The 26,559-nt window shown below is 45.8% G+C and overlaps 1 long non-coding RNA gene across 1 annotated transcript in view; it reads left to right on the plus strand.

Annotated features, from left to right (window-relative positions):
• Positions 1 to 26,559, plus strand: part of LOC142256482 (uncharacterized) — a 139,230-nt gene that overhangs the window by 49,219 nt on the left and 63,452 nt on the right. Inside the window, exon 3 of the long non-coding RNA XR_012727528.1 lies at positions 13,295 to 13,417. This is a non-coding gene — a long non-coding RNA (uncharacterized LOC142256482). The remainder of the gene's footprint in view (positions 1 to 13,294; positions 13,418 to 26,559) is intronic.

The following is a 26,559-nucleotide window of genomic DNA, read 5'->3' on the forward strand; positions in this document are numbered from 1 at the left end:
CAAACCAGCTATAATACACCTTAAAGAGTTCCAAATAAAAGGATGCAGCAGCACTCTGTAAGGCGCCACGACATATGCAAACATAGAATATATGAAATGTAAACTGCGTTAATGCTATAGAAAATATACTTAGAAAAATGAAGGTTCTTAGTGCAAAAATTGGCCAATTCCTGTGTGCCCATCAACCCCAGCAAGGTGACCTTTTTTGATGGGACTCTATACTAGCGTCATGCCTTTAATGGCTTATTGCCAAAATAGCAAATAATCCCGTATCTATTAAGATTGAGGACTTATTGCTGATCACTGGGGTCTGACCGCTGGGACCCCCAGTGTTCCTGGAGAACTGATGGAATTAGCTAAGTGACTTTCTCCAGCAGATAATGAGTGACACAGACTCCCAGTATCTGTTCCTCTTTTAAAATTTTAGCCCTGGGGTCTAATTTTGCTGGGGGTCTCTGGTCGGATGTTCAGCAATCAGTATGGATAAGGAATAACTGGCTATTTTGGCATTAACCCTAAGTTTTCCGTATGATAACAATGTGTGATTCAATAAACTTGGGGTGCACTGTAACCGTGGAGAGGCAGTGCAGGGTGCAGCATCGTTCTGGCCCACTGGGACGCCAAACAATGCTCTGAGGGGCCCTGACCGGACGTAGAGGAGGCCTGCTGGGAATCATTGCTCAGTTGTTGAAATGGCCACCGGCCTGTATGTCACATATGCGTCAGAATGTGGCACATGACAGTGACGTCATCACCATGTGCTGAAGTCAGATATGCCGTCAGCCATTTTAATGACCTCACTGGATTTGAACTAGCAAGAGGACGCTGCTTGGGGGTTAATACAGTCTATAGGCGGCTATCTCGGGGCACTGATACAGTCTATAAGGGATCATACTGTCTATAGGGGGCTATGTGGGGGCTAATATTGCATATGGGGGGGCTGTGTGGAGGCTTATGCTGCTTTATAGAGGCCTATGCAGGGGCTCATATTTTATATAGGGGACTATGTGGTGACTAATGCTGTGTGGGGGCTTATCTATAGGGGCCAATATTGTCTATATCTGGTTATGTTAGGGCTAATACTGTCTAGAGGGGGGCTATGTGGGGGCTAATACTGCATATAGGGGGCTGTGTGGAGACTTGTGCTGCCTATAGGGGGTATTGTGGCGCTCATGCTGCTTTATAAAGGACTATTCAGGGACTCAGACTTTATATAGGGGACTATGGTGGCTAATTCTGTGTATAGGGGGCTGTGTGGGGGCTAATACAGTCTATAGGAGGTTAATATTGTCTATACCTGGTTATGTGAGAGTTAATACTGTCTGTTGAGGGCTCATACGTTATATAGAGGGCTATATAGGAGCTCATATGGTATATAAGGGCTATGTGGAGGCTAATAGTGCTTATACGGGGCTATGTGGGGGCTAATACTGCCTATACGCGGCTGTGTAGGGGGTTCCTTCTGCCTAGAGAGGGCTGTGTGGTCTCATACTTTTATATAGGGGCTATGTGATGGCTAATACTGTCCATAGGGGACTACACTTTCCTTGAGTGATGTCTGGTTCTGGCAGGGAGTCTGCATTTTGCATACATGGCCGCCATTCCCAGCCCTTACTCGGATGAATCGTCAGCGCTCAGTGCGTGCCCTGGGGAGATTGACAAGTCCGCAGTCACATAGAGGGGCACACACCATGACTGCAGAGCTCTCACTATAGAACAGACAACCGCTTTAACATTGACAGGATAGGGGAGATTATTAAATAACGGAGCATACATTATTAGCTTATAATTACTCTAGGGGCCAATTAGGAGACATTACTATAATATATTTTAGTCCTCATTGTGAAGATGTAATTTACCCTCTCACTGTATATGCTGTGATACTATGTCATGATATGTATATTTCCCTGGTTGTATTAGTTGTAATTCATGTATTTTCTTGGGGGAGCTACTGGTCTCAATGTGTCTCTCTCATACAATTGTAGTCTTAGCATCTAATGTGATTATGTAAATAGCCTGTCCTCTTCTTTCCAGAGTTGTGTATCTAATCTGTAATTGCATTGGCCAGTGAAGGAATAGTCATTGTTCTTTACAGCAGGGGATCCCTTCATCTACTGTGGCTGGCAGACATATCGGAGCCCTGTGATGGACCAAACCATTGATGATAGGATGTGTGACCCCTACCCCCTGAACAAACATGGTGGGCTGGTCAAGCAGCACAGACAATGCATTTCCCTTTTTGTAACTTCAGAGTGAGCTGAAACTTGTAGAGAGCAGGAGCCCCAGCCTGGGTGGCTGTGGACACGGACGGAGCTAGGCCTGTGTGGCAGCCCGTGGGATTGTGTGGAACTCTTTGGACTACTGTAAGGACGATTGCTTTGTTATCCGGTCCGAGGATTGTCGGGAAGGGCCCCCGAATCTGTTTTATGTGGACTAATCGTGTGCTGTTCCTGTATTCCTGTTAGTAAACCTGTTGGATCATCCTCGGCCTGTTGTCTCTCTTTGCTCTGATGTACACCCCGTCACAAACTGGTTGGCAGCGGTGGGATCAGAGCAGAAGGAATGGAGGACAATGGCTCAACATCAGGAACCAGCACTGCAGAGTACAAGACCTGGACTTTGGGGAGCCTGCAATCAAAGGCCCGTGAAGTAGGAGTTCGTTTCAAAGGACTCTCCAAGGAGCAGCTGATTGAGGCGCTAGAAGGAGTCTGTTCGCAAAATGACGTGGAGGAAGGATCCTCACAGCAAACGGAAGAAAGACGGCAGCCGGAGGTGAATACCCAAAAAAGTCAATGGGTTGTGTGGTACAAGGAGGAGATGGCACTGCTTGGAGATGAGGCCACCATAGAAGATAAGAGGGAGGCCATGCGTGGAGCTAAAGAGAAGGAGCGCAGGATGGAGGAGATGGCACTGCTGGATAAGGAGCTCGCTGTGGAAGCCGCGAGAGGTTCCAGACAGACTGTAACCCCAGCACCCATCATGAGGGAACTTCCCAGGGTGTCCCGCAAAGACTTTAAGCCGTTTAATGAGGCTGCAGGCGACATTGAGGGCTTCTTCCAGGACTTTGAGCATCAGTGTCAATTAATGGAAGTCCCGGACAGGGAGCGTGTCCGGCATCTGGTTGGGCTCCTAGAGGGGGGAGCTGCTGAAGCCTATAGAGCTATGGACCCTCGGTGGAACTGTGAGTATGCGGATATTAAACAGACTATTCTAGAACATTATGCTGTGACCCCAGACACTTACAGGACTCAGTTCCGTGCTTTAGCCTGTGATGGGGAAGTGTCTTTTAAGATATATGCTCATAGACTCAAACAAATATGTAATCGCTGGCTGGAGGCAGAGGAGGCTTTATCTTGGGAGACCTTCCTGCAGGTCATCCTAAAAGAACAATTCTTTGCCCAGTGCCCCGCTGAGATCCGGGAATGGGTGCGTGAGAGAAAACCAGCGACAGTGGAGGAAGCTGCTGCTCTCGCTGATGAGGCTCTCACCATCAAGCCTCAGTGGAGGGTTCTGTTGGAGGATGGAGAGACGCCTAACAGCTCCACAACACCGGATGCCCCCAGTTATTCTGTCCCCATTGTTCCCCGTTCCTCTAAGCCACCACATGTTGATACCCGTGTTAATGTGCCTCCAGTTGCTTCTACTGCACTTTCTGGAATACGCCGGGGAGAGGAAGTAACAGAGCGCAGGTGTTATGTTTGTAGGCATCCCGGGCATTTGCAGGCCTCATGCCCAGCCAGGCCATGGAGGAATCATCCTCAAACCCCTACAGCACCTTCAGGTGGGAGCCGGCCTCCAAGTTCCCCTACCCCTTACCCAAGAGGACGCCTTGGATGGAGGGAGACCCAGCTCAGATGCTATCAATGTGGACAGCCAGGGCATCGGCAAGTCTCCTGCCCAGCTGTTCAAATGAGGACTGATCCTGCACCCAATCGGATTGTTAATTATTTACAGCCCAGTGCCATGGAGGAAGATGTGGCACCGTTATGTGAGGACTGGCCTAGTGACTCAGCCCCCCATGTTGCACCACCAGGAGTTTACGGGGTGCGACCCGCAGTTATGACGACTTTTGCTCATCGAGGTAAGCACTTGCAGGAGGTTGTGCTGGATGGACAGAGACTTGTTGGATTTTGTGACTCGGGTGCTTTCCTCACACTGGCTGATCCCCGAGTGGTTCGGCCTGAGGCAATCCATAGAGGACCTGGGATTGTTATTGAACTGGCTGGTGGACAATGGAGGACTATTCCCACAGCCACTGTGGATCTGAACTTTAGTTTTGGGGTCAGGCGATGTGTGGTTGGGGTGATGGGTGGTCTGCCTGCAGCTGTTCTCCTGGGCAATGATGTGGGAGAGCTACGATGCCAATTCGTGGCTGCATGAAGCCACATGTAAGTAACGCTCTGCCTGTGTGTACTTAACCAGTGACCTGTAGAGGTCCCTAGTACGTACACAAGTTGGGAGGGGGAGGGATTGTGAAGATGTAATTTACCCTCTCACTGTATATGCTGTGATACTATGTCATGATATGTATATTTCCCTGGTTGTATTAGTTGTAATTCATGTATTTTCTTGGGGGAGCTACTGGTCTCAATGTGTCTCTCTCATACAATTGTAGTCTTGGCATCTAATGTGATTATGTAAATAGCCTGTCCTCTTTCCAGAGTTGTGTATCTAATCTGTAATTGCATTGGCCAGTGAAGGAATAGTCATTGTTCTTTACAGCAGGGGATCCCTTCATCTACTGTGGCTGGCAGACATATCGGAGCCCTGTGATGGACCAAACCATTGATGATAGGATGTGTGACCCCTACCCCCTGAACAAACATGGTGGGCTGGTCAAGCAGCACAGACAATGCATTTCCCTTTTTGTAACTTCAGAGTGAGCTGAAACTTGTAGAGAGCAGGAGCCCCAGCCTGGGTGGCTGTGGACACGGACGGAGCTAGGCCTGTGTGGCGGCCCGTGGGATTGTGTGGAACTCTTTGGACTACTGTAAGAACGATTGCTTTGTTATCCAGTCCGAGGATTGTCGGGAAGGGCCCCCGAATCTGTTTTATGTGGACTAATCGTGTGCTGTTCCTGTATTCCTGTTAGTAAACCTGTTGGATCATCCTCGGCCTGTTGTCTCTCTTTGCTCTGATGTACACCCCGTCACACTCATTCACACTGGCATATGTTCTCTCATGCGAGAAAATCTGATGCGATATGCTGATGCTAGCGACCTTCTGCAGCCGGACACCACAGGGCTGTCTGTCAATCATGACACACTCATAACAAACGGGCTGAGTTGCTGTTTCAATAAAATCAGTATTTTGTCAGCAGGAGATTATCACTGCAGGACTAGTTGTCTCCTGCCTCCTAGTCAACTGCTGTGTGTAACCCCGCCCCCACCACTAATCGGAAGCTGTACACTGTGGATAGGTAGAAAGCAGCCAATCAGTGGTGTGGGCGGGGCTAAACACAGCTCAGCATTCCAAACTCTGCTAGATCTGCAGCAAAAAAACAAGGATTATATCACAAAGACAACATCTAGACCAGCAAGTGACACATCGCTGGAATCAGGGTCTCAGCCCCTACATCATGCTGATCTCAGATTACATTGCAGAAGACTGCTGACAGATATGAGAAAATCGTACTTGTGAAAGGGGCCTAAGACAGAGGCAAAAATGCCCAATAGGAATAATACAAAGATGTAGGGGGTAAAAACAAGATTTAAAAATAGGAGTGGGAAGTCAGGGGCTGGGACAGACGGACGAGCGGGGAAAGGTACAGGTCAGGGCACAGTAAGGCTGGTTTCAGACGTCCGTGTTTAATCAGGTACCAGTCACACACATGGTTATGGTCACACGTGTGTCATACGTGTGTCATATGTGTGGGACACGTGTGACATCCATGTTTGCATACGTGTGAGAGGTACCGGAGAAAACACTGGTCTGTGAAATAAAAATATTTTCCATATTTTCCCTGCTGCCTCCCGCTCCTGACCGCCGCTCATTATATTCAACGATTTATTCACCATACTCAGGACCTGAAAGCCGGAGCAGCGCGGGGACCGCTCTGGGTACAGCACAGCCGAGGACAGCACCGCGGGGACAGGTGAGTATTCTGCAAGCACAGTGACATCCAGGAGGTCATCTGAGTTCCCAATGAACTCTGATGACATCCTGATGACCTCGCGACACCCATGCTACAGCTTCACGGGTTCATCAGAGTTCATTGGGAACACACACACACACACAGCAGACACACATGGATACACATAGACATAGCGCACATGCATGTATACAGTGAACACACACACACACACACACACACACACACACACACACACACACACACACACACACACACACACACACACTGCTGTATACTCACCCGGCACTGAGGTCCCCGCGATGTTGCTGCTTCCAGCTTCAGGAGCAGGAGGCAGCAGAGCCGGAGACAGCCCCGCTGGAGAGAGGTAAATATAGAAAATCTTTTTATTAAAAAGACCCGTGTTTTCTCCGGTACGTGTCACACTGATGTCACACGGATCACATCAGTGTGCGAACCGTGTGACACCCGTGCTGCCGGAGAAAAAAAGGACCTGCGTGTGTGCATGCGGGGTCATGAGAGATCACACGGTCTGTGTGAAAACGCGGCCATGGGATTAACACCAAATAATAACATGGGTACGTGTGGCATCCGTTTTAAAAATGGATGTCACATGTACCTAAAACACGGACGTCTGAAACCAGCCTAACAAGGAGTCAGATCAAACAGGAATTCTCACCAGAGCCAGTCACAGGCTGCAGAGCAAAACTATAACCAGCACCGGGATACAATTCCAGAGACCAGATACAGTGTCTCCTGAAACCTGAGGCTGATGGGAGTTAACCCCTCACATGACCAGGTTGGGTCTGGGAAACTCTGGAGCGGAGAATCCCGGTCCTGGATCATGACAAGGGCAGGCAGAGGCTATAGTCTGGTGATTGTGGGGGAGGGGCAGGTAGAGGCTATAGTCTGGTGATTGTGGGGGAGGGGCAGGTAGAGGCTATAGTCTGGTGATTGTGGGGGAGGGGCAGGCAAAGGCTATAGACTGAGGATTAGGAGGCCTATTATTGTAGTCTGGGAATTAGGGGGCTTATGACTCTAGACAGTGGTTAGGGGGGCTGGGGCTATTAGTATAGTCTTAGATTTAGGTGGCCTATTAAAGAAGATGGTGATCAAGGGGGCCTATTGCTGTAGAGGGTGGTTAGGGGGCCTATTGCTGTAGAGGGTGGTTAGGGGGCCTATTGCTGTAGAGGGTGGTTAGGGGGCCTATTGCTGTAGAGGGTGGTTAGGGGGCCTATTGCTGTAGAAGGGGGGGGGGGTTAATGGAGCCTATTGCTGTAGGAGGGGGTTTAATGGAGCCTATTGCTGTAGGATTGGGGTTTATTGAGCCTATTGCTGTAGGAGAGGGTTTTGGGGGCCTATTGCTGTAGATGGGGAGTTTAGGGCGGCTTACAGTGGGAGGGATAGTGCAAGGGACAAAATTGATGTGGAAAAGTGTAAGGACTCAGTATGTTGGTGGTCTCAGTATGTAGAGGGGTAGATGTAGAAACTTTGCACTCAAGATCAATGTGAACAGTGTTTTTTTATTGTGAAGAACTTGTAGGACCAGCACAAGCACAGATGTTTCGGTCAAAACACCTTCATCCGTGTATGTGCAGAGCGTCCTCAGAAGGTATAGCAGCGTGGCGAGCAGCATGGCTGGGTATGACGTGGTGTCCTCCACTGTCTATGTGGCAATGATGTGCTTGTGCTGGTCCTACAAGATCTTCACAATAAAAGACCACTATTCACATTGATCTTGAGTGCCAAGTTTCTACATCTACTTGAGACAGTTTTGGACCCTACTTGTGCACCCCCCAGAAGTGCCGTGTATCAACTCACTAAGTATGGAGAGGAGGAAGCATTGGGAGCTCATTATGGAAAGGGGCAGCATGGGGGTTCAATATGGACAAATGCAGTGTGAGGGCTAAATATGGAAAAGGAGCAGCATGGGTGGGCTCAGTATGGAGTGGAGGAATGTAGGGGACTCAGTATGAAACGTGTGCAGATCATATTTCATAATTGAGGAAGGTGTGGTGGGTATAGTTAATAAGGAAGGACAGTGTGGCGTTTTAGTTTATTAGAGGGCAGTGTGGCGGTCATAATATATAAGTGGGGACGGTGTGGTGGGAATATTTTATAGGAGAGGATAGTGTGGAGGCCATGTACGTTAAAAGAGATTGTGTAGAGTAATATTCTTTTGCGGGGAGCGCAGTGAGGAGCAGTTATTTTTTCAGTCCACAGCATAGGGCTTATTTATGGCACAGCATTTGTAGTTATTGTTATTCGGGAACATTATAATGACATTTTTATTTTTCAGGGCACCATGGTGAGATGTGCTGCAGAAGGGTGAGATGTGCTGCAGAAGACCGGAGAAGAGGGAAGTCTGCAGAGACGAGCTGTGGATATGAAGTCATCATGGAGTCGAGTATATGAGAAAACAGCTATCGGTGAGTGAATTATCACAGACCTTACACTACACTAATATTTACACAGGTTTAGGGGAACAAAATTACCGGAGGGCTTCTTTAAAGGGAACCTGTCACCAAATTTGGTGACTATAAGCTGCGTCCACCACCACTGAGCTGTGTCGAACATAAAAATTACTTTATAATACTCACCTAAAGGGTGGTGCGGTGCAGACTGCTTGGATTGGTGTCTCCGTTCTCCGGTACCGGCGTCTCCTCGTTTGGCCATCTCTGTCCTCCTTCTTCTGAAGCCTGGGTGCATGACGCGTCCTACGTCATCCACACTAGCCGGAATTGAGGTCCTGCGCTGGCGCACTACAATACTTTGATCTGCCCTGCTCAGGGCAGATCAAAGTGCGCCTGCAAAGTACCTCAACACTCTGTGTGACTGCAGATTTGTGAATCCTCCCAGTGGTGATTTATTCGTGTAGACGTAGCAATATTTAATTCATTAGACTTGATAGATCATTATGGTCAGTGTGCCAGACTAACAATATATCTGTCTTAATGAGGCCATACGTCTGCCAAACATATATTTGACTAAAGCCTTCATACACTGTAGACAGCTGTTTCATCATTCGGCTGGCAGCTATCTCCCTGACTCTCCCATATACTATAGACAGGTGTCCCATCATTCGGCTGGCAGCTATCTCCCTGACTCTCCCATATACTATAGACAGGTGTCCCATCATTCGGCTGGCAGCTATCTCCCTGACTCTCCCATACACAGGAGCGCTCACTTTGTTGAGTGCTCTTGTGGTCTTTATGAGACACACACTACTACACATCTCTGTCTGTGTGCTCATCTCTTTGAGAAAAAAGGATCCACAGTCCAAAATTGGCTATGCTGGGTCATCAATTCTCTGACAATCAGACTGTCGGCCAAGCCTGTCTATCTCCGGGTTCTGCCAACTCTAGTCTGGGTACGAGCACTGGTAATGTGAATGGTTAGGGTGTGTGAACACCACGGCTTTTACACATCTGTGAATCTATTGGGTTTTACAGGTGGAGGACAGTTAGGCCCCTTCCACACATCCGTTTTTTTGCCATCAGTCATAATCCGTTTTCTCAACGGATCCATCGCAGATTGTGGCTAAACTGATGCTATGGATCCATTTTTCGACGGATCAGTCTAGCTGGGGGCTAAATAAGAATTGCAGCATGCTCAGTTTGATAAAACGGAATCCGTTACCGGATTCCGTCATTTGACGGATGACGACGGATCCTGCATCCATAGGCTTCCATTCTACCAAACGAAGGACGGCGACTGATAGACGTACACAAAATATGTTACTGTGGTCATCGTCTCTGTCCGACGGACATTTTTCGACGGATCCGTCACACGACAGATGAAACGTGAGGCCATCCGTCCCTAATACAAGTCGATGAGAAAAAAACGGATCCAGTGGCATCAGTCGCCGAATCCGTTTTTATTTTTAAAATTCGACGGATTGAAGCTGATGGCAAAAAACTGATGTGTGAAAGGGGCCTAAGGAAAGACTGGCATCTTTTTTAAATTGAAATTGTATTAAGTGCTAGTCAGCAGCTTCCTGGTGGCAGCAGCATGAAAAATGGATCAGTTACCTGTTTTAACCACTTAAGGGGGTTTTACACGCAGTGACATCGCTAACGAGATGTCGTTGGGGTCACGGAATTTGTGACGCACATCCGGCCTCGTTAGCGGCGTCGTTGCGTGTGACACGTATGAGCGACCGCTAACGATGCAAAATACTCACCAAATCGTTGATTGTTGGCACGTCGTCCATTTCCCAAATGTCGTTGCTGATTTTTGACGCAGGTTGTTCGTCATTCCTGAGGCAGCACACATCGCTACGTTATTCAATGTTCTCAATGAGAGGAACAAAATTATAATCTTGTGATACCTTTTAATAGCTTACACGGTACCAAAACCTTTTCACTTGTAACATCGCTATGTGTGACACCCCAGGAACGACGAACAACACCGTACCTGTGTCCTCCGGCAACAAGGTGGGCATACCTTTCATGCGGCTGCTCTCCGCCCCTCTGCTTCTATTGGACGCCTGCCGTGTGACGTCTCTGTGACACCACATGAACCACCCCCTTAGAAAAGAAGCTGTTCGCCGGCCACAGCGACGTAGCTAGGAAGGTAAGTATGTGTGACGGGTACTAGCGATTTTGTACGCCATGGGCAGCGATTTTGCAAGGAAGTGATGTCACTAGGAGAGGAAGAGGTAATAGAGCAGAGAGTAAACACACACATATCACACTCACACACAGACATATATAATGCACAGACACCTAGAAATCAGCATCGTACCTTCGGAGGACTGGTATTTGGCCAGATACTGCTCCCCATATAAAGTCTATGGGGACTCTGAATCGGGTGCCAAGGGGTAGGAGCAAGCACTTCATACTCGGTGATCACCGGGCGGCTGTCACACTGCTCCTGCGACCGCTCTTTCATCTTTCAGAGCCACTACTCATTAGGCTCATAATAAAATATTCATGCCTTCCCTGCTCACCGGTGGCTGTGATTGGTTACAGTCAGACACGCCCCCACGCTGAGTGACAGCTGTCTCACTGCAACCAATCACAGCCGCCGGTGGGCGGGTCTTTATCGTGCAGTAAAATAAATAAATAATTTTAAAATATCGGCGCGCGGTCCCCCCCCAATTTTAATACCAGCCAAGATAAAGCCACACACTGAGGGCTGATATTCTCAGCACGGGGAGCCCCACGTTATTGGGAGCCCCCCAGCCTAACAACATCAGCCAGCAGTCGCCCGGAATTGTCGCATCCATTAGATGCGACAGTCCTGGGACTCTACCCGGCTCATCCCAATTGCCGTGATGCGGTGGCCATTGGGGTAATAAGGAGTTAATGGCAGTAGCCCATAGCTGCCACTAAGTCCAAGATTAGTAATGGCAGCGTCTGACACACCGTCACTAATCTGTAAGTCTAAAAAGGATAACTGAACTAAGCACCAAGGTGTATATATACAGAGTGCAAGGCAAAAAATACATAATCAATAAAGATGAAGGCTGCACATCTACTAATTTGATAATAGTATAATGCTATAAGCATGCTGAAAACTGCAATTTGCTTACTGGAAAGTGAAAACATGAATAATGATATGCATACCTGCCAAGAATATTTGGAAAAAAAGAGATATTTAGCAATCGCATTGATCAATGTAACCGAGCCCCAAAACCTCGCCAAGGTATATCTCTATATTGGGGTCCCTAGCTCAGTGACCCTAACTATATGTCGTCTCATTGCAATTAAAAACCGCTACTGTTACATTGATCAATGCGATTGCTAAATATCTTTTTTTCCCAAATATTCTTGGCAGGTATACATATCATTATCCATGTTTTCACTTTCCAGTTAGCAAACTGCATTTTTCAGCATGCTTATAGCATTATACTATTATCAAATTAGTAGATGTGCAGCCTTCATCTTTATTGACTAATCTGTAAGTGGTATGTGTAAATAAACACATACACCGAAAAATCCTTTAATTGAAATAAAATACAAAAAACCCCCCTCTTTCACCACTTTATTAAAATCCACAAATCCCCCTCCAGGTCTGGCGTAATCCACACGAGGTGACACGACGCTTGCATACTGATCCAGCGGCGTCTGAGACATTGTACTTAATCCAGCCTCATTCCGTGAACGATGCTGCAGGAGTAACTGCAGGACATTTCTCACAGTCGGTGATGTCAACACATTACTGCTCGCGAAAACTTCAGAGCCTCACAAGCGGTAATAGTGATGTCACCGACTGGCAATGACCCTGCGAGAACTCAGATCCAAGGTCCCACAGGGTCACTGCTGTATCACAAATACTGTTGAGGGGAGGAAACACATTCATCAGAAATAAAAGCTGTAATATCTGTCTATCTCTCTATCAATTATCAATCTCCATTTTCTATCCCTCTATCTATCCCTCTATCTATCCCTCTATCTATCCCTCTATCTATCCCTCTAGCTATCCCTCTAGCTATCCCTCTAGCTATCCCTCTAGCTATCCCTCTAGCTATCCCTCTAGCTATCCCTCTAGCTATCCCTCTAGCTATCTATCTATTCATTATCTATCTATCCCTAATTTTATTTATCGAAGAAAAAGGAAATGACAACACATATATATATTTATATTTCAACGTGCTTCATTGCATTGAAGGCATAGAAACACAGGTACCAACCTGTGGAAAAACACGGTAAAACCGCAGTAAAGCCGCATGCACGTTTCGGGTGCAGTTTGCGCTGTTTTTTACCACAGGTGCGGCAATCTTTCAGAGGGTGCGAAATCTTTTAAAGAAAATTCCATTTTGTAGTGCGCACAGGGCCTTCTAGTGTTTCACACTTTTTCAAGTGTGTTATAGAGTAGATCCGCCTTACATAGATGTCGTGTGCACAGACTCATAGGGTGAGTGGTCAGTAAGGGGTGCGACCACTTAAAGTGCCTGGGGCAGCACAAAGGCCAAATACAGCCCGGCCAACAGCTCATGGTTTTTTAGGATCTCCTTAGTACTCTACAAGTGAGAGAAAATGTAGCAATTTCTGATGTCTTTGATGATTCCATCACATGTGCAATGGTGAAAAAGCCTGAAAACCTGATGTGTAGTGTCCATGAGGACTGGAGCTCTGGGAAACCTGATCTAGATAACACTGTGTCTGATTTGGCAGAATTAGTGACATGGAGGGAATCTGCTATATTGGGGGATGGACGTTCTTCTGACATTACTTTTATTTTTCTCTCCTCTTGTAGAAACCTGAGGCTGATGAATGGGGAATGGCACCAATGCTATGGCGGACGCCCTGAAACTTGAAAAGAGTGTAAATCAGGCTCTGCTGCCTCCACAAGATCACCACTGAGCACGTGGACCCTCATGTAAGTGACTGTATAACTTGGGATTGCTCTCAGTGAGAGAAACAAAATTAAAATTTTGTAGTTGTGATACCTTTTAGAGGCTAACTAAAATAAACATAAAATATGATGTTATAAAGCAAGCTTTCGAGACATCTCAGGTCTCTTCCTCAGGCATGGCATGACAAAATATCTGAAGAAACACAAATATATACACAAAACAGGGCAGAGGGATGCATAGTAAAAGGACATTTAAATAAACAAACACTGAGCTTGGAAAGTGAATCCTTAATTAGCTTTGATTAGTGGTGTGAGTTTTATTGTCCCAATATCCATGTAGGATCAGAGGCCTGGTGCCCTCAGTCTCTGGAGCAGACTCCTCAGATTTTGTAATGGGTCATAAATCCTTCTGACAGATTGAGTCCTGTGTCCACAGAGTTAAACATTGTGATGAATTTGTATTCCCAGACCCTGCGATGGCTCTGTGATCTGAAGTTGCCTTTTAATATGACAACTTTCATGTGGTTTATGTTGTGTCCTGGAGCACAGAATGTGGTGGTTGTTTAAATGTCCTTTTACTGTGCATCCTCTGCCCTGTTTTGTGTATATATTTGTGTTTCTTCAGATACTTTGTCATACCATGCCTGAGGAAGAGACCTGAGATGTCTCGAAAGCTTGCTTTATAACATGATATTTTATTTTTATTTTAGTTAGCCATTAAAAGGTATCACAACTACCAAATTTTAATTTTGTTTCTCTCACTGAGAGCAATCAATCATTTTTCAACTGGCTAACACGGTACCAAATCCTTTTTCTTTTAACTGTATAACTTGTATAATACCACAATTCAGATTTGTAAATATTCCCTGGAAAGAGCAGTTTAGACCCTTGTGACCTGGGGGCGTATGATCCTGCACGGAGGGGCTGACATTACGGCTCTGGTCACACCCTGTCGCCTCTTTTCTGGTTGTGAACCAGTTTCTAGGGGGCTCCCGCCTCTCCTCTGTGGTCGGGGATTTGCCCCGAAAAGTCCAAAATACAATTATGTGCAGCAAAGATTGTCTCGTCTGGTGTCAAATCCTCTATTTTGTCACTTTGTACAGAGTAACTATTAGAAATGACAGTTCCATGGTGGATGATTTGCCATAAACCATGTACAGAGCAAAGTCACCACAGCGCCCTCCACCATGTAGTGGTCACTCCTGGGTACTGCAACTCTCCAATTTAATTGATGGGAACTAAGTTGCAGCCAGTAATCGGTGTATGGGGCTGTGGCAGGCAATCCTCCATGAGATGAATAGTCTATCGTGCGCACACTGCTACACTGTAACAAACCCTCTGCATTACATAACCATTTAATGTGATAAACCAGTTTAGAAACACACAATTCCAAATTTATGGAAATCTGAGAACTTTCTGTATTCTCATCTATTACCCAGGGTGGAGAAGACCAACAATTGGTGTCTCCTGCTCTTGAGGAGCCAACACCTCCATGATTTCCATGGACAGCGCAGACTAAAAAGTAATACTACTATTGAGGTGCTGTAGAGATTGAGCACTCGCTGCTGAGTGTCCACTAATATCAGGGGGTTTATACAGAAGGGATCAAGTGATCACCTGGGACTTCCCTAACAAAAGGATCAATCAAGAGCTAAAGACCTCTATGGGGTTTATTCCCAGCACCATTACCTACATGTATTGTATGGGGAAACTTTACATGAGACCGGACGACCCCATCAACGTCCATAGTGCTGGAGAATAAGAACCCGGGGCTAAACCCACTTCAATAAATGGACGTCCAATGAAATAAAGACAAGAACAAAGATGTAGAAGGGTAAAAAGAAGATTTTATTTATAGATAAAGGTTATTACTTATTGTATTATTATGTGTAAGTGTCATTTATACAACTATCACATTAATAATCCTATTTATGGGCATTATTTTTTGGACTAATTTATGTTTGTTTTTGTGTCAACTAAAAAATGTTGAATCAAAAATATTATATTTAACAAAGGTTCTATTTTTTTTTTTTAATTTTATTTTTTTGCTATAAATATAAGAACCTTTTTTTAAGTCTATTTTCCTAAACTTACTTATTGGCTGTTGATCCAGAGGAAGGCGAAAACCCCCTGTGAGGAATCGGCCAATTATCCTTATATCAGGGGGGAAAATTCCTTCCCGACCCCAAATATGGCGATCAGAATAAATCCCAGGATCAAGGGCTCATAGTTAATGTGTGATATATAAGTGTAATTTTTTTAAAAATATTTAATTTTCTATTTTTGGAGTAATTTATGTTTTTATTTGTGTCAAATTTTTATGCTAAAAATATTTTACGTAAATTATATTTTTTTTATATATTTTTACACAATTTTATTAATATAGATGTATGTATATATTTTTTTGCTAAAAATACGAGAATCTACTTTTTTATTCTATTTTCCTAAACCTACTTATTGGCTGTTGATCCAAAGGAAGGCGAAAACCCCCTGTGAGGAATGGGCCAATTATCCTCGTATCAGGGGGGAAAATTCCTTCCCGACCCCAAATATGGCGATCAGAATAAATCCCAGGATCAAGGGCCCCTAACCTGATTGCAATGTGAGATGTTTTTTTTAATATATAATTTATTGTTATATATATATATATATATATATATATATATATATATATGGACTAAAACATTCTGTTTTCTGTAAAATTAAATAATTTTTACAAATTTTTTTTAACACTACTTATGTAAAAATATAAATCTAGTTATTGATCTATTATACTAAACCTATTTAAGGCCGTGTAGATCCAGAGGAAGGCAAAAACCCCTGTGAGGAATCGGCCAATTGTCCTCATATCAGGGGGAAAAATTCCTTCCCGACCCCAAATATGGCGATCAGATTAAATCCCAGGATCAAAGCCAAAATCTCCCTCTACGATCTATGTGGGTGTCTATACCTATTGTGTAGTGTGTGTGTGTGGGGGTCTATACCTATCGTGTAGTGTGGGTGTCTATACTTATGTATTGTGGGGGGCTATACTTGTTGTGTAGTGTGGATGTGGTGGGTGATGGGTGACATACTTACCCGGCCTGTGCGGAGCCGAGTTCAGGACTTATGGACATCAAGCACAGGCCGCTCCTGGGGGGCAGAGTCTCTTCAGGCTGGATGATGTCCGGTGCCAGCCCAGGATTGGAGGATGCAAAGTGAAGACCATGGTGCAGGGCCACGATGGCAGAGGTCGGGCATGAAGATGTTATGGAGAGAGATGGTGTTCTATGGCAGCCGAGGTGACACACAGCAGCAGAACATACGGTACGGGTCTGGAGGCAAGACGTTCTGGGCAGTTGGCACGGACTCATCCTGCAAGACATAAGAAGATTCTTCAGAAACTTCAATCTCCAGATCTTCTGTTATCTTTGAGGGATGATCTTTATAATGAAGCATTCCCCTATGTAACATCAGATATGATGTATGGATATAATCACTGGTGTTCTGCGTGTACAGCGGTCAGGGCCGGGGTCAGCACCCGCCACACATGGCAAATGCCGGGGCCATGGACCGCCAGGGGGGTCCACTCGCTGTCAGCAGTAGCGGTGATGTATCCCGCAGCCCCGGGGTCGACTTCCGGAGACCGCAATGCTCGAGTGGCAGCCGCACTTTCCTGCTCGCAGTGTGTCACTGGTGAGCGTTGTGTGCAGGGACAGTGAAGTTCATCTGTGGGCGGAGCTAGCGCACAGTGTGCTGACCTCCCATCCACAGATAAAGAGAAGGTACCTGAAAGGAACCCATACACTCTAGCATCTACCATGAAGAAAGGAGCCGAAGCACCAACATCCTGCCAAGCTGTATGTTCCCCCGGAACTGTCCCCTGACCCCAGTGCTGTATATCCTTCAGAACTGTCCCCCACCACAGTGCTGTATACCCTCCAGACCTGTATGTCCCCTGACCCCAGTGCTGTATACCCACTCAGAGCTGACTGTCCCCTGACCCCAGTGCTATATACCACCAGAACTGTCTGTCCCCCGACACCAGTGCTTTATGCCCCCAGAACTGTCTGTCCTCCCCATTCCAGTGCTGTATAAAACCAGAACTTTGTCCCCTGACACCAGTGCTGTCTGCCCCACCACAGTGCTATATATATCCCCCAACTGTATGTTCTCCCACCTCAGTGCTGTATACCCCCCAGAGCTGTTTGTCTTCCCACTCCAGTGCTCTGTACCCCCAGAGCTTTATCTCCCCCCCCACCTCAGTGCTATATACCCCTCAGAGCTGTATGTCCCCCCACCCCAGTGTTCTATACCCCCCAGAGCTGTATGTCCCCCCCACCCCAGTGTTCTATACTCACCCAGAGCTATATGCCCCCCACCCCAGTGCTGTATACCCCTCAGAGCTGTATGTACCCCCACCCCAGTGTGCTATACTCACCCAGAGCTGTATTTCCCCTCCACCCCAGTGCTGTATACCACCCCAGAGCTGAATGTCCCCCTCTACATCTTTATGTCCCTCTATTGCTGTATACCCCAGAGTCTCCTGTAATGTATATACAGCAGTGTCAGTGTGCATCGTTTGTGGCCATGTTTGTTAGTCATAGCCACCAATAAGCGCGGCACACATGCCCGGTAAGAGCTGGATGGGCGACAAGCAGGGGAGGTGAGTGCGGCTGCTGCCGGCTTCCCCACATTATTATCTCTAATGTGCCTGTGTGTGCATGTATGATGTCTATCTATGTATGTCAGTGTATATGACTGTGATAGATATATATCTATGTATGTATGTACGTAACTGTGTATGTGTATGTATCTGTGTACTTGTGTGTCTGCGTGTAGATGGGGTCCACTGAGACTATTTCACCCGGGGCCCACACAAAAACCTGGAGTCGGCCCTGACAGCGGTCACTCACCAGATGGTCGTGGATTCTCTCACAGCCCAGATCTTTTCATCCACCTAAGAATAACAGAGTCATAATTTAGTCAGAGGCAAAGACAGTGAGAGAAGACAAGGACAATGGAAATGACCACAAGACGAGAACATCTGATGGGTGTTATCCCCAGACAAGGAGGTTCTTACCGGGCCCAACTTGGTGATATGTAATTAAATCCGGCCACGGGGTCTAGGGCTGTCTTTGCTTCCGGCCACTGCATAAGAATGTTCTCCAGAACTGGCCTGAATGGTGTAAATGGCGGCCGTGCTCTCCTTTTCTCCAGGTCCTCCCAGCCGATGGTGGTAAAGAATGGATGCGCTCTGATGTTCCCGCACACACCCAATCGCTCCTGAGGGTCTTTCTGCAGCAGTTGCTGGATAAGATGTTTCAGGTCAGCATCAAGCCAAGATGGAATTTCAGGCTCTTCTTTGCTGACAACTTGGTAAGCCGTTTTGCCTACGGAGCCGATGTTAAATGGGGAGCGTCCTGTTGCCATCATGGACACCACAATCCCCAGGCTCCACCAGTCAACTGCTGTGCCATATGATGTTTTGGCAAGCACCTCAGGAGCCATGTAACGGAGAGTGCCCGTCACTCCACAGATGGTATTGGAGGAGGTGACACCATCTCGGGCAAGTCCCAGGTCAATAATTCGGATGTGGCCTTCTGCATCCAGCATGATGTTTTCTGGCTTTAGATCTCTGCAATTGAAGAGGAAAACAGAATGAGAAATCTTCCCATTGATACTAGAGATGAGGAATGGGTCAGTGCAGGACTGGACGGAGAAGATAAGAATATAGAGGGGACAGACAGAAGGAGGAGAGTGCTGCTTACCGGTGGACGATGTTGTGTCCATGGAGGAACTGGAGGCCACATACCATCTCTGCTGTGTAGAATCTGATGGAGAGAACAGTGTAGTATCAATGTCATCGTCGTCACTTCTGTCCTGCCTGGACCACATACTCTTCTATCCCTGTCTCAGCTACATCAAATCCTCATCTTTTATTTTTTTGGCATACCATCCTCTTTCTTACCTTATGGTGTCAGTGTTCAAGTAGCCGCACATGTCAATCATAGCCTTCAGGCTGCCACCGGACAGATACTCCATGATGAAAAACGCAAGCTTCCGAGACTGTTGTGCGGCATACAGATGACATAGGAATGGACAGTCTCTGGCCGCTAGGAGTATCCGCCGCTCTCTCAGGATGGTCTTTGTGTTGCCCTCTTTCTTTTCAATGATCTTTACAGCCATCTGGATGTTTCGGCCGGGGACTGATGTCAGGACCACCTGAGGAAATTAATAGAGAATGTACACTACAGTTCAAAAGTTTGGGGTCACCCAGACAATTTTGTCTTTTCCATGAAAAATCACACTTTTATTTATGAAATGAGCTGCATAATGAATAGAGAATATCGTCCAGACATTGACGAGGTTAGAAATAATGATTTTCACTTGAAATAATAATTGTCTCCTTCACACTTTGCTTTCGGCACAGAATGCTCCTTTGCAGCAATTCCAGCTTTGCAGACCTTTGGCATTCTAGCTGTTAATTTGCGGAGGTAATCTGGAGATATTTTACTCCAGGCTCCCCCCCCCACAAGGTGGATTGGCTTGATGGGCAGTTTTTGCGTACCATGCGGTCAAGCTGCTCCCACAGCAGCTCAATAGGGTTGAGATCAGGTGACTGGGCTGGCCACTCCATTACAGATAGAATACCAGCTGCCTGCTTCTTCCCTAAATAGTTCATGCATAATTTGGAGGTGTGCTTTGGGTCATTGTCCTATTGTAGGATGAAATTGGTTCCAATCAAGCACTGTCCACAGGGTATGGCATGGCGTTGCAAAATGGAGTGATAGCCTTCCTTATTCAAAATACCTTTTACATTGTACAAATCTCCCACTTTACCAGCACCAAAGCAACCCCAGACCATCAGATTATCTCCACCATGCTTGACAGATGGCGTCAGGCACTCTTCCAGCATCTTTTCAATTCTTTTGCGTCTCACAAATGTTCTTCTGTGTGATCCAAACACTTCAAACTTCGATTTGTCTGTCCATAACACTTTTTTCAATCTTCCTCTGTCCAATGTCTGTGTTCTTTTGCCCATATTAATCTTTTCCTTTTATTAGCCAGTCTCAGATATGGCTTTTTCTTTGCCACTCTGCCCTGAAGGCCAGCATCGCGGAGTTGCCTCTTCGCTGTAGACGTTGACACTGGTGTTTTGCGGGTACTATTTAATGAAGTTGCCAGTTGAGGAGCTGTGAGGCGTCGATTTCTCAAACTTGAGACTTTAATGTACTTGTCTTGTTGCTCAGTTGTGCAGCGCGGCCTCCCACTTCTTTCTTCTCTGATTAGAGCCTGTTTGTGCTTTTCTCTGAAGGGAGTAGTACACACTGTTGTAGGAAATTTCAGTTTCTTGGCAATTTCTTGCATGGAATATCCTTCATTTCTAAGAACAAGAATAGACTGTCGAGTTTCACAGGAAAGTTCTCTTTTTTTTATGGCCATTTTGAACGTTTAATGGAACCAACAAATGTAATGCTCCAGATTCTGAACTAGCTCAAAGGAAGGTCAGTTTTATAGCTTCTCTAATCAGCAAAACGGTTTTCAGCTGTGCTAACATATTTGAACAGGGTTTTTCAAGGGATTTCGAAACATGCATTAGTCTACTAACACAGTTAGCAAACACAATGTACCATTAGAACACTGGAGTGGTGGTTGTTGGAAATGGGCCTCTATACACCTATGGTGCTGGCCAAAAGTATTGGCACCCCTACAATTCTACAAAGAAACAACAAAGAGCCAGCACCAATGTGCACTAAGGCATCAAATATTCCAAACTGCATTATAAAATTTATTTTTTTTTGAGATTTTTGGCAAAAAATTGCAATTTCTTGAGCTGCTTCGCCACGTCACGGCAAATCTCATTTGAAGCAGTCCTACACTAAAATATTTTTATAAAATGTGCCATGCGGCCTCACATATAAATAGCAGAACTGCTCTCAGCAGCACTCACCTGGTCTATTGCAGTCCCGTACCCATGACTGAGTCATGGCTGTGGGTGGGACAGGTCCAAGCAAATGCTGCATGAAGTATATATATAGCCTGTGGACAAAGCCTGATGACCCAATGTGAACAGTCACCAAACGCCAAAATCTATACAGATGGAATACATCCCAAATTGGGGTGCATAGCAAGGTGGAGGTCAACCACCGACCAATTCAACAAAGAAACAACAAAGAGCCAGCACCAATGTGCACTAAGGCATCAAATATTCCAAACTGCATTATAATTGCCGTGACGTGGCGAAGCAGCTCAAGAAATTGCAATTTTTTGCCAAAAATCTCAAAAAATTTTAAAATAAGTACAGTTTGGAATGTTTAGTGCTGTAGTGCACATTTGGTGCTGGCTTTTTGTTTTTTCTTCATTGAATTGGTCGGTGGTTGACCTCCACCTTGCTTTGCACCCCAATTTGGGATGTATTCCATCTGTCTAGATTTTGGCGGTTGGTGACTGTTCACATTAAGTCATCAGGCTTTGTCCACAGGCTATTTACTTCATGCAGCATTTGCTTGGACCTGTCCCGCCCACAGCCATGGCTCAGTCATGGGTGCGGGATTGAAATAGACCAGGTGAGTGCTGCTAAGAGCAGTTCTACTATTCATATGTGAGGCCGTATGGCACATTTTATAAAAATATTTTAGTGTAGGACTGCTTCAAATGAGATTTGCCGTGACGTGGCGAAGCAGCTCAAGAAATTGCAATTTTTTGCCAAAAATCTCAAAAAATTTTAAAATAAGTACAGTTTGGAATGTTTAGTGCTGTAGTGCACATTTGGTGCTGGCTTTTTGTTTTTTTTTACCCCTACAATTCTGTCAGATAATACGCAGTTTCTTCTTGAAAATGATTACAATCACAAATTCTTTGGTGTTATTATCGTCATTTAATTTGTCTTCAATGAAAAGAAGAAAAAAAGTCAAAAAGCCAAATTGGATATAATTCCACACCAAACATAAAAAGGGGGGTGGACAAAAGTATTGGCACTGTTTGAAAAATCATGTGATGCTTCTGTAATTTGTGTAATTAACAGCACCTGTAATTTACCTGTGGCACCTAACAGGTGTTGGCAATAACTAAATCACACTTGCAGCCAGTTGACATGGATTAAAGTTGACTCAACCTCTGTCCTGTGTCCTTGTGTGTACCACATTGAGCATGGAGAAAAGAAAGACCAAAGAACTGTCTGAGGACTTGAGAATCCAAATTGTGAGGAAGCATGAGCAATCTCAAGGCTACAAGTCCATCTCCAAAGCCCTGAAAGTTCCTGTGTCTACGGTGCGCAGTGTCATCAAGAAGTTTAAAGCCCATGGCACTGTGGCTAACCTCCCTAGATGTGGAAGGAAAAGAAAAATTGACGAGAGATTTCAACACAAGATTGTGCGGATGGTGGATAAAGAACCTCAACTAACATCCAAACAAGTTCAAGCTGCCCTGCAGTCCGAGGCTACAGCAGTGTCAACCCGTACTATCCGTCGGCGTCTGAATGAAAAGGGACTGTATGGTAGGATACCCAGGAAGACCCCACTTCTTACCCTGATACATAAAAAAAGCCAGGCTGGAGTTTGGCATGGGTCTTCCAGCAGGACAATGACTCAAAACGCACTTCACAAAGCACTAGAAAATGGTTTGATAGAAAGCACTGGAGACTACTAAAGTGGCCAGCAATGAGTCCAGACCTGAATCCCATAGAACACATGTGGAGAGTTCTCAGAATGGCAGTTTGGAGAAGGCCCCCTTCAAATCTCAGGGACCTGGAGCAGTTTGCCAAAGAAGAATGGTCTAAAATTCCTGCAGAGCATTGTAAGACACTCATTGATGGTTACCGGAAGCGGTTGTTCACAGTTATTTTGGCTAAAGGTTGTGCAACAAAGTATTAGGCTAAGGGTGCCAATACTTTTTGTCTGGCCCATTTTTGGAATTTTGTGTGAAATGATCAATGATTTGATTTTTGTTTCATTCTCTTTTGTGCTTTTTAATTGCAAGCAAAATAAATGAAGATAATAATACCAAAGAATTTGTGATTGCAATCATGTTCAAGAAGAAACTGAGTATTATCTGACAGAATTGCAGGGGTGCCAATACTTTTGGCCAGCACTGTATGTAGATATTGCATTCAAAACCAGACGTTTGCAGCTAGAATAGACATTTACCACATTAACAATGTATAGAGTGTATTTCTGTTTAATTTAATGTTAACTTTATTGAAAACAAATGTGCTTTTCTTTCAAAAATATGGTTACCATGGGCTCCGGCGGTGAGCCTGCGGGGATCCCTGCACATGTCTGCTGATCTGATCAACAGAGATGTGTGAGATGTGTGGCGAACAGGCGCAGGTGGATCGGAGATCACCCGCTCCTGTAAACCCCTTATATCGTGCTGTCAAATACTGACAGAGCTATTTAAATAGCTGTGTCGAGGATTGCGCTGTTCCCCACCGCAATTGGTGGCCCCTTGATGTGATTACAGGGCACCAATGTGTTGCCATGGTAACGCGGGATCAGCTGATGACCCCGACACTGCCATGACTCACTTCCTGTGAGAGCCGGAGAAGCTCCGACACTCACAGGAGATCAGCATTTCTCCTGATCAGAGCAATGCTGCTCTGATCAGCAGAAATGAACAAGCGATCGGACACTGCAGTGAAAAAGTTCCCTAGGGGTACTAGTAAAAGAAATAAGATGTAAAAAAAAAGTATAAAAATATGAAAAAATAAAAAAAAATGTTCAAATCACCCCCTTTTTGTCCTATTGAAAATAAAAGTTAAAAAATAAAAAATATACACATTTGATGAGAACCAATTCACAAAAAATAACCACAACAGAGAAGAAAAAAAAGATTATAATCTTTATTAAATTAAAAAAAAAAAAAGCAAAAAATAATGACCGCACAATGGAATATGGGTCCGGACAGCAAAAAATCTATATACTGTACATAATTACCATATTTTTTGGGACTATAAGAGGCACTGGATCATAAGACGCACCCTGGTTTTAGAGGAGGAAAATAGGAAAATAAAATTTTTAGGCAAAAAATGTGATCATGACACACTTATGGGGCGAGGATCTGCTGCTGAGACTGTATGGGGTAAGTAGAAAAAAAAAAAAAAAATGGCGTGCGGTTCCCCCAATTTTGATAACCAGCTGGTCTCACAGCTGGGGCCTGGTATTCTCAGGCTGGGGAGACTCACGTTATTGGGAGCCCCACAAGCCTAAAAATATCAGCCAGCAGCCGGCCAGAATTGCCGCATCCATTAGATGCGATAGTCCTGGGACTTTTCCCAACTCATCCCGATTGCCCTGATGTGGTGGCAATCGGGGTAATAAGGAGTCAATGGCAGCAGCTCATAGCTGCCACTAAGTCCTAGCTTAGTGATGGCAGGCGTCTGAGACACCCCCTCATCACTAAACTGTAGTGAAAGTAAATCAACACAAACACATAAAAATCCTTTATTTGAAATAAAAGAAAAATACACCCTCTTTCACCACTTTATTAACCCCTAAAACACCCTGGTCCGATGTAATCCACACGATGTCCCACGACGCATCCAGCTCTGCTACCTCTGACAATCACAGAGAGCAGCCATAGAACACGACCGCTCTCTGTGAGGGTCAGGCCACAAGTGAAGTGAGCAGCGCGGGATCAGCGGTGACTCCAGCTGTCACTGCACATCAGCTGACTGAAGTCACCGCGGATCTCGCGGTCACTTCAGCCGCGGACGGATTTGCGGTAACAGCTGGAGGACTCCCGCTGTATACTCACCTCTCCTCACTCCACTCTGTATCGCTCGCTTCCTGTCTGTGTGCCAGCTGACCTGTGTGGAGCTGTGTGTACAGCGATGACGTCATCACTGTGCTCACCGCTCTCCACACACATAAGTGAGCCGGCAGACAGGAGGACACCGCCATGCTGCAGGGGAACAGTGAGTATACCGTACTTATTCACTGCCATCCGCGCTGATGATGGTGCACGGGGGGGCAGTGAATACAGCCGCACATGATCACTCCAGGCTGTAGTTGCCAGGGGTGATCATGCGGGTCGGCTCTTTAGTATGCGCGCATCCCCCGACCATCATCTCGGCCGCCTTCAGGGCTGAGAGATGATGGGTGGGATGACGGGCATGCATATCAAATGAGCGGGCTCACATGATCAGGGTAGCGCTGCTACAGCCTGCTCCTGCCTCTGATGACCTGCACCACCACCACCGCACCCACCTTCACCCGCTCCACCACCACCGCACCGCAGCCATCGGACTATAAGACGCACCCCACACTTTCCCCCAAAACTTGGGGGGGAAAAAAGTAAGTCTTATAGTCTGAAAAATATACGGTATATAAGGGTCAGCCAGCGCTAGAATATATAGTGTATGATCTAAAGAAATAGAATATGTAGGCAATATACCCATGGTGCAAATACGCAAGGACTACCGAAGTGCAACTGTGCAGCAATGTGTAGTCAGAGGGCGTATATGATCACTATGTAACTCCAAATAGCAGCTACAATGGGTGCACGGTTTCCATGTCCAGCATTTTCCATTGTAGCTGCTATTTGGAGTTACATAGTGATCCTATTCGCCCTCTGACTACACATTGCACATTTGCACTTTGGGTGCACAGTTTCCATTTCCAGCATTTTCCAAAGTGCAAATGTGCAATGTGTAGCCAGGGGCAAATGCACAGTGGGTGCGGAAAGTATTCACACCCCTTCACATTTTTCACTTTTTGTTTCATTGCAAACATTTGGTAAATTCACAAAAGTTAATGTTTTCTCATTAATGTACACTCTGCACCCGATCCCCCATCTTGTCAGAAAAAAACAAATGTAGAAATTTTTGCAAATTTATTAAACAAGAAAAACTGAAATCTCACACGGTCATAAGTATTCAGCCCCTTTGCTCAGTGTTGAGTAGAAGCGCCCTCCTTTTGAGCTAGTACAGCCATGAGTCTTCTTTGGAATGATGTAACGAGTTTTTCACCCCTGGATTTGGGGGTCCTTGGCCATTCTTCCTTGCAGATCCTCTCTAGTTCCGCCAATGACGTCATACAGCGTGCGCTGCCTCTGTGCTGCCGAAGAAGAGCATCACAACTCCAGGACCACATTGAGTTTCTTTCTGGTATCAGCTGTGTTGGCTGAGACCCCGCCCCTTCGGATTACATGGGCATGACGTCACCACAGGTCCTTTAGCACACTGG

Source organism: Anomaloglossus baeobatrachus, chromosome 11, assembly GCF_048569485.1.
Source record: "Anomaloglossus baeobatrachus isolate aAnoBae1 chromosome 11, aAnoBae1.hap1, whole genome shotgun sequence".
NCBI classification, from domain to species: domain Eukaryota; kingdom Metazoa; phylum Chordata; class Amphibia; order Anura; family Aromobatidae; genus Anomaloglossus; species Anomaloglossus baeobatrachus.